We start from the raw sequence: 10,200 nt of genomic DNA, 5'->3' as shown, positions 1-10,200 counted from the left end.
CTTTTTCCATTGTGAAAACTGACCGTGTATTCCTACCCTTTGCTTCCTATCTTTCAACCAGTTAATGATCCATGATCCTCTTTTCTCCTATGACTGCTTACTTTTCTTAAGCAGCTTTCGTGTGGGACCTTATCAAAGTCTTTCTGGAAGTCCCAGTACTCTATATCAGCTGGATCATCCTTGTTCACATGTTTGTTGATGCCCTGAAGGAATTGTAAAGATTGGTGGGCATGATTTCTCTTTACAAAAGCTGGGTTGACTCTTCCCCAACATATTGTGTTTTTCTATGTGTCTGATAATTCTGTTCTTTACTTTAGTTTCAACCAATTTGCCTGGTACTGAAGTTAGGCTTACTGGCCTGTAATTACCAGAATCACCCCTGGAGCCTTTCTTTAAAAATTGCCATTGCATCAGCTGTCCCCAGTCATCTCGTACAGAGGCTGATTTAAGTGATTGGTTATATACTAGAGTTAGTAGTTCTGCAATTTCACATTTGAGTTCCTTCAGAACTCCTGAATGAATACCACCTGGTCCTGGTGATATATTAATTTATCAATTTTTGTTTAATTTATCATTTTTCCCAAAATCTTCCCTATTGATACCTCAGTCTGGAACAATTCCTCAGATCTGTCATCTAAAAAGAATGGCTCGGGTGTGGGAATCTCCCTCACATTCTCTTCAGTGAAAACAAATCCAAAGAATTGTAATGGCCTTGTCTTCATTGAGTGCTCCTTTAACATTTTGATCATTTGTTTGGCAGGTTCCTTCTTCTGATATACTTAAAAACATTTTGCTATTAGTTTTTGTGTCTTTTGCTAGTTGCTCTTCAAATTCTTTTTTTTGCCTGCCTCATTATACTTTTACATTTCACTTGTCAGAGTTTATGCTCCTTTCTATTTTCCTCAGTACGATGTGACTTCCAATTTTTAAAGGGTGCCTTTTTGTCTCTAACCACCTCTTTTACTCTGCTGTTTAGCTGTGGTGACATTTTTGATCTTCCTACTGTGTTTTTTTTATTTGGGATATACATTCAGTTTGAGCCTCTCTTATGGTATTTTTAAATAGTTTCCATGCAGCTTGAAGGCATTTCTCTCTTATAACTGTTCCTTTTAATTTCCATTTAACTAGCTTCCTCATTTTTGTGTAGCTCTCCTTTTTAAAGTTAAATGTGGTAGAATTTTTTGGTATTTTCCCCACTACAGAGATGTTAAGTTTAATTACAACATGGTTACTACTACTTAACAGTTCAACTATATTCAACTCTTGGATCAGATCCTGTGCTCTGCTTAGGTCTAAATCAAGAATTGCCTCTCCTCTTGTGGATTCCAGGACTAGCTGCTCTAAGAAGCAGTCATTAATGGTATCTAGAAGTTTTATCTTTTCTACCTGCCCTCAGGTGACATGTGCCCATTCAATATGGGGATAGCTGAAATCCCCCATTATTATTGAGTTTTATGTTTTTGTAGACTTTCTAATCTTCCTGAGCATTTCACAATCACCATCCTGGTCAGATGGTTGTTAGTATATTCCTATTGCTATACTCTTATTATTTAAGTATGGAATTTCTATCCATAGAGATTCTATGGTACAGTTTGATGCATTTAAGATTTTTACTATATGTGACTCTATACTTTCTTTCACATATAGTGGCACTCCCCCACCAGTGTAACCTAATCTGGACTATGTATATTCCTATATATTTTGTACCCTAGTATTACTGTGTCCCATTGATTATAATTGTTCCACCAAATTTCTGTGATGCTTATTAAATCAATAGCCTCATTTAATACCAGACACTCAAGTTTATCCATCTTATTATTTAGACTTCTAGCATTTATAAACAAACACATAAGTATGGGCTGATTCCTGCAAGGTGCCAAATGTTTTCTGCAAGGTAGAGAGCATATTCACTCCCATTGACTTCAGAAGTATTTTAGCAGCATATAATATCTGCCTATCAAATCTTTACATGTAGCCATTTATAGCATGCTCATCACCATATTATCTGTGCACTGAGTCTTAATTAATGCAAGTTAAGTCTTAATTAATGCAAGTGTGTATTCTGACACACTCAACAAACTCTGAAAATCTTATTTTCTGACAATTTCAATATAAAATATAATATAATATACCACTCATTAACTAGAATGTTAGGGGAGAGAGAAATATAACAAATTCACAAGCATAAAGTGTGAAACTAGGGATGAATCTATGGCCAAATTTGTTAAAAATTGATGTCTAAAGTTAGACTTTAACTCTATCTGTAGTCTTGCATAACAAGGATTAAGGATCCTAACTTTCAGTATCCTTTTCTTTTTTTTAAACAAAAAAGGACTGTATCTTCAACATGTCCCAATGTGCCTTGGTTTTATGGCATGAATCTTATTTTAGTGCAGGATGCCATTTGTCCATCTATAGAACTGAACAAAGATTTTTAAAAAAGGGTTCTGAAGCATCCAGATAAGTATTTGTTCACTTCCAGGCAGAAAGAATGGTTATTATAGTATTTCTGATGACATCCAAAAAGGCAGCTTTTTAAGTTTTCCCACTTTAACAAGACTCCAAAAGTCCATTTGGTTTGGATAAACATCTGAGTTTTTGAATGCTTATCTGCACCTAAACAGAACTATAAACCTTTTGATGTTCAGCCATTCTTACTGATCTCAGATTTTGGTCACTTTCTGAAACTGATCCCATAAAAAAGTGTATCATCTAGAAACTCCATTGCTTTTGTGGGTATACATTAAAGGGCCCATATTAATGTTGGTTTTATTTTAACTATTTAATAGTTGTTTTAACTAAGATCTAATTAGCTTTTTCAGTGATGATTAGACCTGAATGGAGTCCTGTATAAGACTTTTGAGAGACAACATAGCTGGGCCATTAACCTGAGTTCTATTCCAGGCTCCACGTTTGGTGTACTGTGTGATCTTGGGTAAGTGATCTTGGCCAAGATCCTCAAAGGTACCAAGGTGCATAACTCCTATTAAAATGAAAGGGAGGAAGTTGCTTGAATACATTTTAGGATGTGGGCCTTGTCTGTCTATCCCCTCCCACCCTTTATCCACCTTTTCTACTTACATTGTAAGCGCTTCAATGCAAGGGCTGTCCCTTACTACATATTCGTACGCCTAGCACAATGGAATCCCAATCTCAATTGGGGCCCCTAGATGCTGTTATAATACTAGTAGTCAATACTACTAATAAAGTTGTGTTTCAAGGTATTAAATTGGTGCCATGCTCTCTGCTACCTGTGGCTGATCTGGAAAAAATCTGTATGGAACTTTTATTGTTTTAGTCTCTTGAGTTTTACTATGAACTGACTGAGGTTCTGACTTTGCAAGCCCAGTGTTCAGCCTCTGCAATAATGAAATGCACTGACCTGTCCCTGGAGATGAGAGAATAGGGTCCTTCTTGGGTTTTATGTACCTTCGCATACAGTAATTAATGCTTTCCCCTAACAGAAATATGACACGTACATGTTCCTTTTATAATTGTAAGTCAAAAAATTTGGTCCAAATAGACTCTTCTGTCTCACACATTTTTTTCGTCTGAGGCCTGTGGTGATCCTTGAGTTTGTTATTTTAGAAAAGTACTAAAGATGTTCTTTCCAACAGTCTTAAGTGAAATGTGTCTCTTCAGCAGACTGGTGACCCCAGAAGGGCAGTGTATGATGCGCAAACTAGCAATTAAATCCTAATCCGTTGAGGTCAGATTCAGTGTCCATTATTTATGTTCCCTTTGCTTATACATGCATGACCAGCTTTCTTTAGCTCTAGGACTTTCTCGGCATTATAATAGAAAGAGTTTCAACACACTTCAGATCTGCTTTAGAATATTTCTATCACGACTGAGCATTTAAGTAGCCACAGTTTCTAGGTATCACCTCTACTATCTGTTTATTGCTTAGTGCTGCAGTTACTGTTCAAGATTGGAAGCATGCTTAAGCAGTATGCCAAGGACATCATATGCATTATATTTCAGAGCACATGCTGTATTGGCACCATTTTCTGACAGAAAGAAACAAGGGTAATGCCCTGCCAAAAATGATTGCAGAAGTGAGTATAGTCCTGTGGGTAGACCATCTGAGCAGGAGTCAGGAGACTTCGGTTCTGTTTTGGGCTTTGGGCAAATCACTTAATATCTCTGTACCTCAGTTTCCCCATCTGTAAAATGGGAATGAAAGTTCTTACCCGCATTTGTAAGACTGCTTTGAGACCTATTGCTGAAAAATTACATGAATGAGAAAAGTACTATTATTATTTCCTGCAGCAAAATCATCTGACAAACTAGATGTGATGCTGTTTATCTGCTACGGTTTGTGTACCTCTTGTTATAAGATTTCTGCCATCATATGGTTAGATTAGTATTCTTATCCCACTATTTCCCTGTGCTGGTGATGTCACATACTTGACTTGATTTATCATTGTTTTGGGGAGAATCAACTTTTTGGGCTCACAGCACTTTAATCACTAGTCATTTGGCCCAGCTAATAGGTGAAGAAAAGATGACATCCAGTAATATTTGGTATTTAATTACCCCTACATTATTACTTTAAAAGGATATGTTTATGGAGGAGATAGTATTATGAGATTGCCTACAATGGCGTGTGGCCCACTGGTGACTTCCAGTAGCAAAAATCTCCAACTGCTCGAGATGGGACACTAGAGGGAGAGGGCTCTGAGTTACTACAGAGGATTCTTTCCCAGGTATCTGCCACATGCTCAGGGTCTAACTGATCACCAGATATGGGGTTAGGAAGGAATTTCCCCCCAGGTCAGATTGGCAGAAACCCTGGGGGTTTTTCGCCTTCCTCTGCAGTGTGGGGCATGGGTCATTCGCAGGTTTGAACTAGTGTAAATGGTGAATTCTCTGTAACTTGAAGTCTTTAAACCATGATCTGAGGACTTCAGTAACTCAGCCAGAGGTTAGGTGTTTATTTCAGGAGTGGGTGAGGTTCTGTGGCCTGCAGTGTGCAGGAGGTCGGACTAGAGGATCATGATGGTCCCCTCTGACCTTAAAGTCTATGAGTCTAAGAGACCACAAATCCGAAAGGGTAGTGATAAAAACCAACACATACTCCTGGCAGCCACCACTTTGAATTCCACTCATCTAAGGAGGAAATTCCAGACTATGCAATTAAAACTGTAAATGTAATCACTGTGGGTGAAGGTGGTGATCAGACCACTTACGTGTGGTTGTGTACATGATGTGACCAAGTCATGACAGCTATAGGAGAGTGGTGGAAAGCAAGCATATCAGTGAAACCCTTTTCCCTATGAACTGAAAAGAAGTTACCTCAGGTTAACCAGACACACCTGAGTCCAATTAAGGGCTGCCAGTGACCTTTAAACCGCCCCCTCTTCTGGTGAGAGAGAGAGAGAGAGAGAGAGAGAGAGGTAGGAGGGATGGGAAACAAGCTTTAGCAGGGAGAAAAGGCTTCTCCTAGGTGGAAGGCTACTCTCCCAAGTTAACTTCTGTTTGAGAAAGGACTGGCAACCAGAAAACAGCGTAATAAGGCTATGCCCTGGGGAGGGGCCAGGAAAATGTATTTATTTTATGTTGTGAGTTTGTTTCTGCTTAAGAGAATTACTCGGGCCTAGCCTGAGTTCCACCTTGTAAATACTGAAAAATAAAGCAAAGTGAAGAATTAAAAATTTCTGGAGTAGGGCTGATTTACTACAACCTCTCCCCTGCCAGAGGGAGGCACACTGAGGCCAACGAGGAAAAGGAGATGCCTTCTCACAGTGCCTATGAAGGCAATTTACTTGTGGAGGTGTCACTGAGGGCACAATTTTTCCTGCAGAACCTTTATTGCAGATGACGATGCACAAGAGGGAAAGAACCCAGACTGACTTTGTAGTGCTGGCAGTTAGGAAAATAATCCTTTTACTTGTACACTAAGCAAATTTGATATGGAAATTGTTGAGATGAACATGGAACGCTACGCACATCTATTTTTATATTCTGCCTTTCGGAATACCTCCATAGCACATTTTAAGAGACTTTAAGAAATCCACTGAAATATCATGGAAAAGTGAGAAAATATGGTAACAATTCTGTTGGTCTATCATGAGGGTTTTTATCCCCTCCAAACTTTTAGGACTTTTTTTTTTTTAAATTTCCCAACAGAACTCTGAATGTCTGCATTCTCCCTATAAATGTTCATTCCTATGTTTAATCCTACTGAATTCTTGTCTTTAATGATATCTTGTGACAATGAGTTCAAAAGGCTAACTGTTCATGGTTTAAAAAATTTATTTCCTTTTATCAGTTTTACATTTGCTGCCTTTCAGTTTCACTGTCTCCCTATTCTTGCATTATGAGAAAAGTTAAAGAGGAGTCCTATATTTACCTTCTCTGGACCATATATTATTGTGTACACCTTTATCACATATCCTCCTCACATATGGAATGTCCATTCATCCATGCCTCTAATCATTTCTGTCACCCATCTCTGAGCCCCCTCTATTTTTGTGAGATGTCTTGCATGAAAATAAATCCTCTCTGTTTAGCAGTTCATCTGCTTTTGCCTCTTTCTTATCTTTCACATGAAGTCATAATCCTGTATGTGTGAAATCCTAATTAGTTATGTGATTTAACTGAAGTCTGTAGAGAGCTTCAAGAAGAACAGCGCTAGAAAAATGCAAATGACTATTATGGTGATTAATAATATTGTAGTTATTATTTTGCTATATTTTATTTTTTGCTTCTCAAGATAACTCACTGCTGTTTTTTATTGTAATTGGTAAAGTAACAGATAATCATATTTATTCCCTCCAAGGGCAGTTCTGACAGTAAGTGGCAACACAAGGAAAAAAACAAAATCAGCTCTTTCCATCACCATTACTGAATCTGTAAGACATGCCTATCTAGATTCCATAGGGGACCTTCCCATTTACACAGGACTGTAAAGTAGAAATGGAATGCTGTTGTTTATCGAACTCTTTTTCTCAGCTCTCATTCTCTCTCTCCAGCTAGCCTGAAGCTTCAACTCAAGCAGCCCCTGCACTGGCTTTAATTGCAGTCTACAGAGAAGAGAGACATTCAAAAGACTTGCGCATAGAAGACAGCCAGAATAGCACTGATAAGAGACTTCTTCACAACCAGTAAGCGAAACAGGGAGTGCTGGAGAGGTTTCCTTCTGTTGCCATGCAACCAAATAGATACAGTGCACTCACAAAGAAATTCTTTGCACCGAAATATAGGTTTCTGAGAATAGCATCATTCAATTATGGTCAATGGATATTTTACCATGAGATTCATAAATGAGGTCTTCTTGAGTGGTAATCCCTGGCCATACACAGAGTTGTGTATGGTTGTATGCATACAGCATTTGTGTTATCCCTCAAAGCTCACACACTGACTGTTATATCCACTAAGGAAACATACGTGTATTAAAATCAACTGAGGATTTGTCCCCAAAATACTTACATAATACTTCAATCAGAGAAAAAAGGAAGAAGTGGAGCACAGGATCTATGGGTATATTATATGCTTTCCTCAGGAATGCTGGGTTCCATGTAGTTTGCGCCTGACCTCTCTGCAAGACTGAACTTCCCCTATTTAGAAGAACATTCAGTGCACAATGGGTGAAGCTCCCCACACTTAGTGTTCTGAATCCATTCCCTCCTGCAGGTTTTAGTGAAAGAAAATATGATTGTAGACCAGGGGTTTCCAAACTTGGTTCGCGGCTTGCTCAGGGTAAGCCACTGTCGGGCCGTGAGACTCTTTGTTTACCTGAGCGTCCGCAGGTACAGATGCTCACAGCTCCCTGTGGCCGCGGTTTGTCGTTCCCAGCCAATGGGAGCTGCGGGAAGTGGTGGCCTGGCCCACACCGCCTCCCGCAGCTCCCATTGGCCGGGAACGGCGAACCGGGGACACTGGGAGCTGTGAGTGGCTGTACCTGCGGACGCTCAGGTAAACAAAGCATCTCGCGACCCGCGAGGGGCTTACCCTGAACAAGCCGCAAACCAAGTTCGGGAACCCCTGTTGTAGACCACTATGTTTTTAAAAATCTCAAGCCCAAATCATGTATTTCCCAGCTGATGCACTTTCCTTCCATTAATAATTTAACATCCTCCCACTAAATAATATGATCAGTGGGTAGCACCTGTTATCCCAATAACCTGTCACCTCCCCCTCAGTTTGCTAGTGGCTAAACTATGAAAAGCTTATTCTGAAATGATATACAGTATTTGTAATTACGAGAAGAACAATACACTTTTCTCTTCTGCTGCTGTCCTATGGATGTAGGGAATGTGACAAAGATAAATCAACCAACTTCATTCAAGTGATTTCATTGGGAATTGAGGGCATGCTGCAGTATTTTGCAGAAGGTGTTCATCCTCTCAAAGGATCATGCTCTCTAATTTTTACTGCACTGAAAACTTTTCCTTAAATGCTCTAAATTTTTACACTATGGAAATGTCTCATAGACTTGAAGACCAGAAGGGACCATCATGATCATCTCTTCTGGCCTCCTGCACATTGCAGGCCACAGAACCACACCCACCCCCTCCTGTAACAGACCCACAACTTCTGGCTGAGTTACTGAAAACCTGAAATTATTATTTAAAGACTTCAAGTTACAGAGAATTTACCATTGTTTAAACCTACAAATGACCCATGCCCCTTGCTGCAGAGGAAGGTGAAAAACCTCCAGAGTCTCTGCCAATCTGCCCTGGGGAAAAATTCCTTCCCAACCCCAAATATGGCAGTCAGCTGGACCCTGAGCATTTCAGAGGATACCTGGGAAAGAATTCTCTGTCATAATTCAGAGCCCTTCCCATCTAGTGTCCAACACCAGCCGTTGGGGATATCTGCTACAAGCAGTCTCAGATATACGTGTCATTGTAAAAAGAAAAGGAGGACTTGTGGCACCTTAGAGACTAACAAATTTATCTGAGCATAAGCTGTAGCTCACGAAAGCTTATGTTCAAATAAATTTGTTAGTCTCTAAGGTGCCACAAGTCCTCCTTTTCTTTTTGCGGATACAGACGAACACAGCTGCTACTCTGAAACGTGTCATTGTAGGCAGTCTCATCATACCATCCCTGCCATGAACTTATCAAGCTCAGTTTTGAAGACAGTTAGGGTTTTTGCACTCACTGCTCTCCTTGGAAGGCTGTTCCAGAATTTCACTCCTCTGACAGTTAGAAACCTTTGTCTAATTTCAAGACTCAACTTTTTCATGGCCAGTTTATATCCATTTGCTCTTGTCATTTTGTTACAGATTTCGCTGTGGTGGTGGTGGTAAACTCAGGGGGTTTCCGGGTGCCAAATGTAGGTCCAGCATGCTGCAGAATACACAGGGCCTTAACTATACTAAATAAAGAATCATAGATAAAAAGTGGTCACCATATTGATTTGTAGCTTTGCTATGCGGATATAAACCAAGACCAACTATTATCCAAAGGACATGGTCTCACATCTTCTTTATTCCAGTATCCCCATTATAGCATTGCAGCAAGGATGGGATAAGAGTAATTGGACCAGATCCTCAGGTGGCATAAATGGGAAGCTGATTTACACCAGATAAGGCTCTGGCCACACATGTATGGAGAATTGCACAGGTTCATGTCCCAGAGCCCTCACTCCCATCGCCAAGACAAAAAAAAAAGAAAAATGCAGAGTTTATATACAGCAGACGAATAAGAATTTGTTTCCTCTACAGTACATTTGAATGTAATCAATCTCCATTTTAACAAGTTGTTGAATACTCTTGCACTATAACCTTGTACAACAGAGAAAAAAAGTTACTTCTCAGAGATTTTCAAGAGGAAGGGTGGTGACCTAAAAAGTAGAAAGGGAAACTACTCATATGACAATTTCAATATCCCTGCTGAAAACAGCTCCCTGGAATTACATGAGTCTCTTCCTCTTCATGCTCAAACAATTGGAAAATTACAGATAGAGTTATATTTTTAACCTAACAGATTCCAGAGAAAAAAAGAATGGAAACACAAATAAGGATTTCGGAGTAATGGAATCCAAATAAATTATTTCTGTAACTTCTCCTGTGGTTGTGTTAGGGTTTGTCTACCCAGGAGAAAGTTACATCAGTTGAACTACAGGTGTAATTTTAAACAGGTGCAAATGGTTATGTGGCCACTCTTATTTTACTTTAAGAGTGACTTATTGCAGCTGAGAGACAGCTCTACACTAAAAACTTGGCTGACATAGCTTCAGTGCTTAGGA

This window comes from Chelonia mydas, chromosome 2 (assembly GCF_015237465.2).
Source record: "Chelonia mydas isolate rCheMyd1 chromosome 2, rCheMyd1.pri.v2, whole genome shotgun sequence".
Classification (NCBI taxonomy): domain Eukaryota; kingdom Metazoa; phylum Chordata; order Testudines; family Cheloniidae; genus Chelonia; species Chelonia mydas.
Note: the sequence above shows the minus strand (reverse complement) of the source record.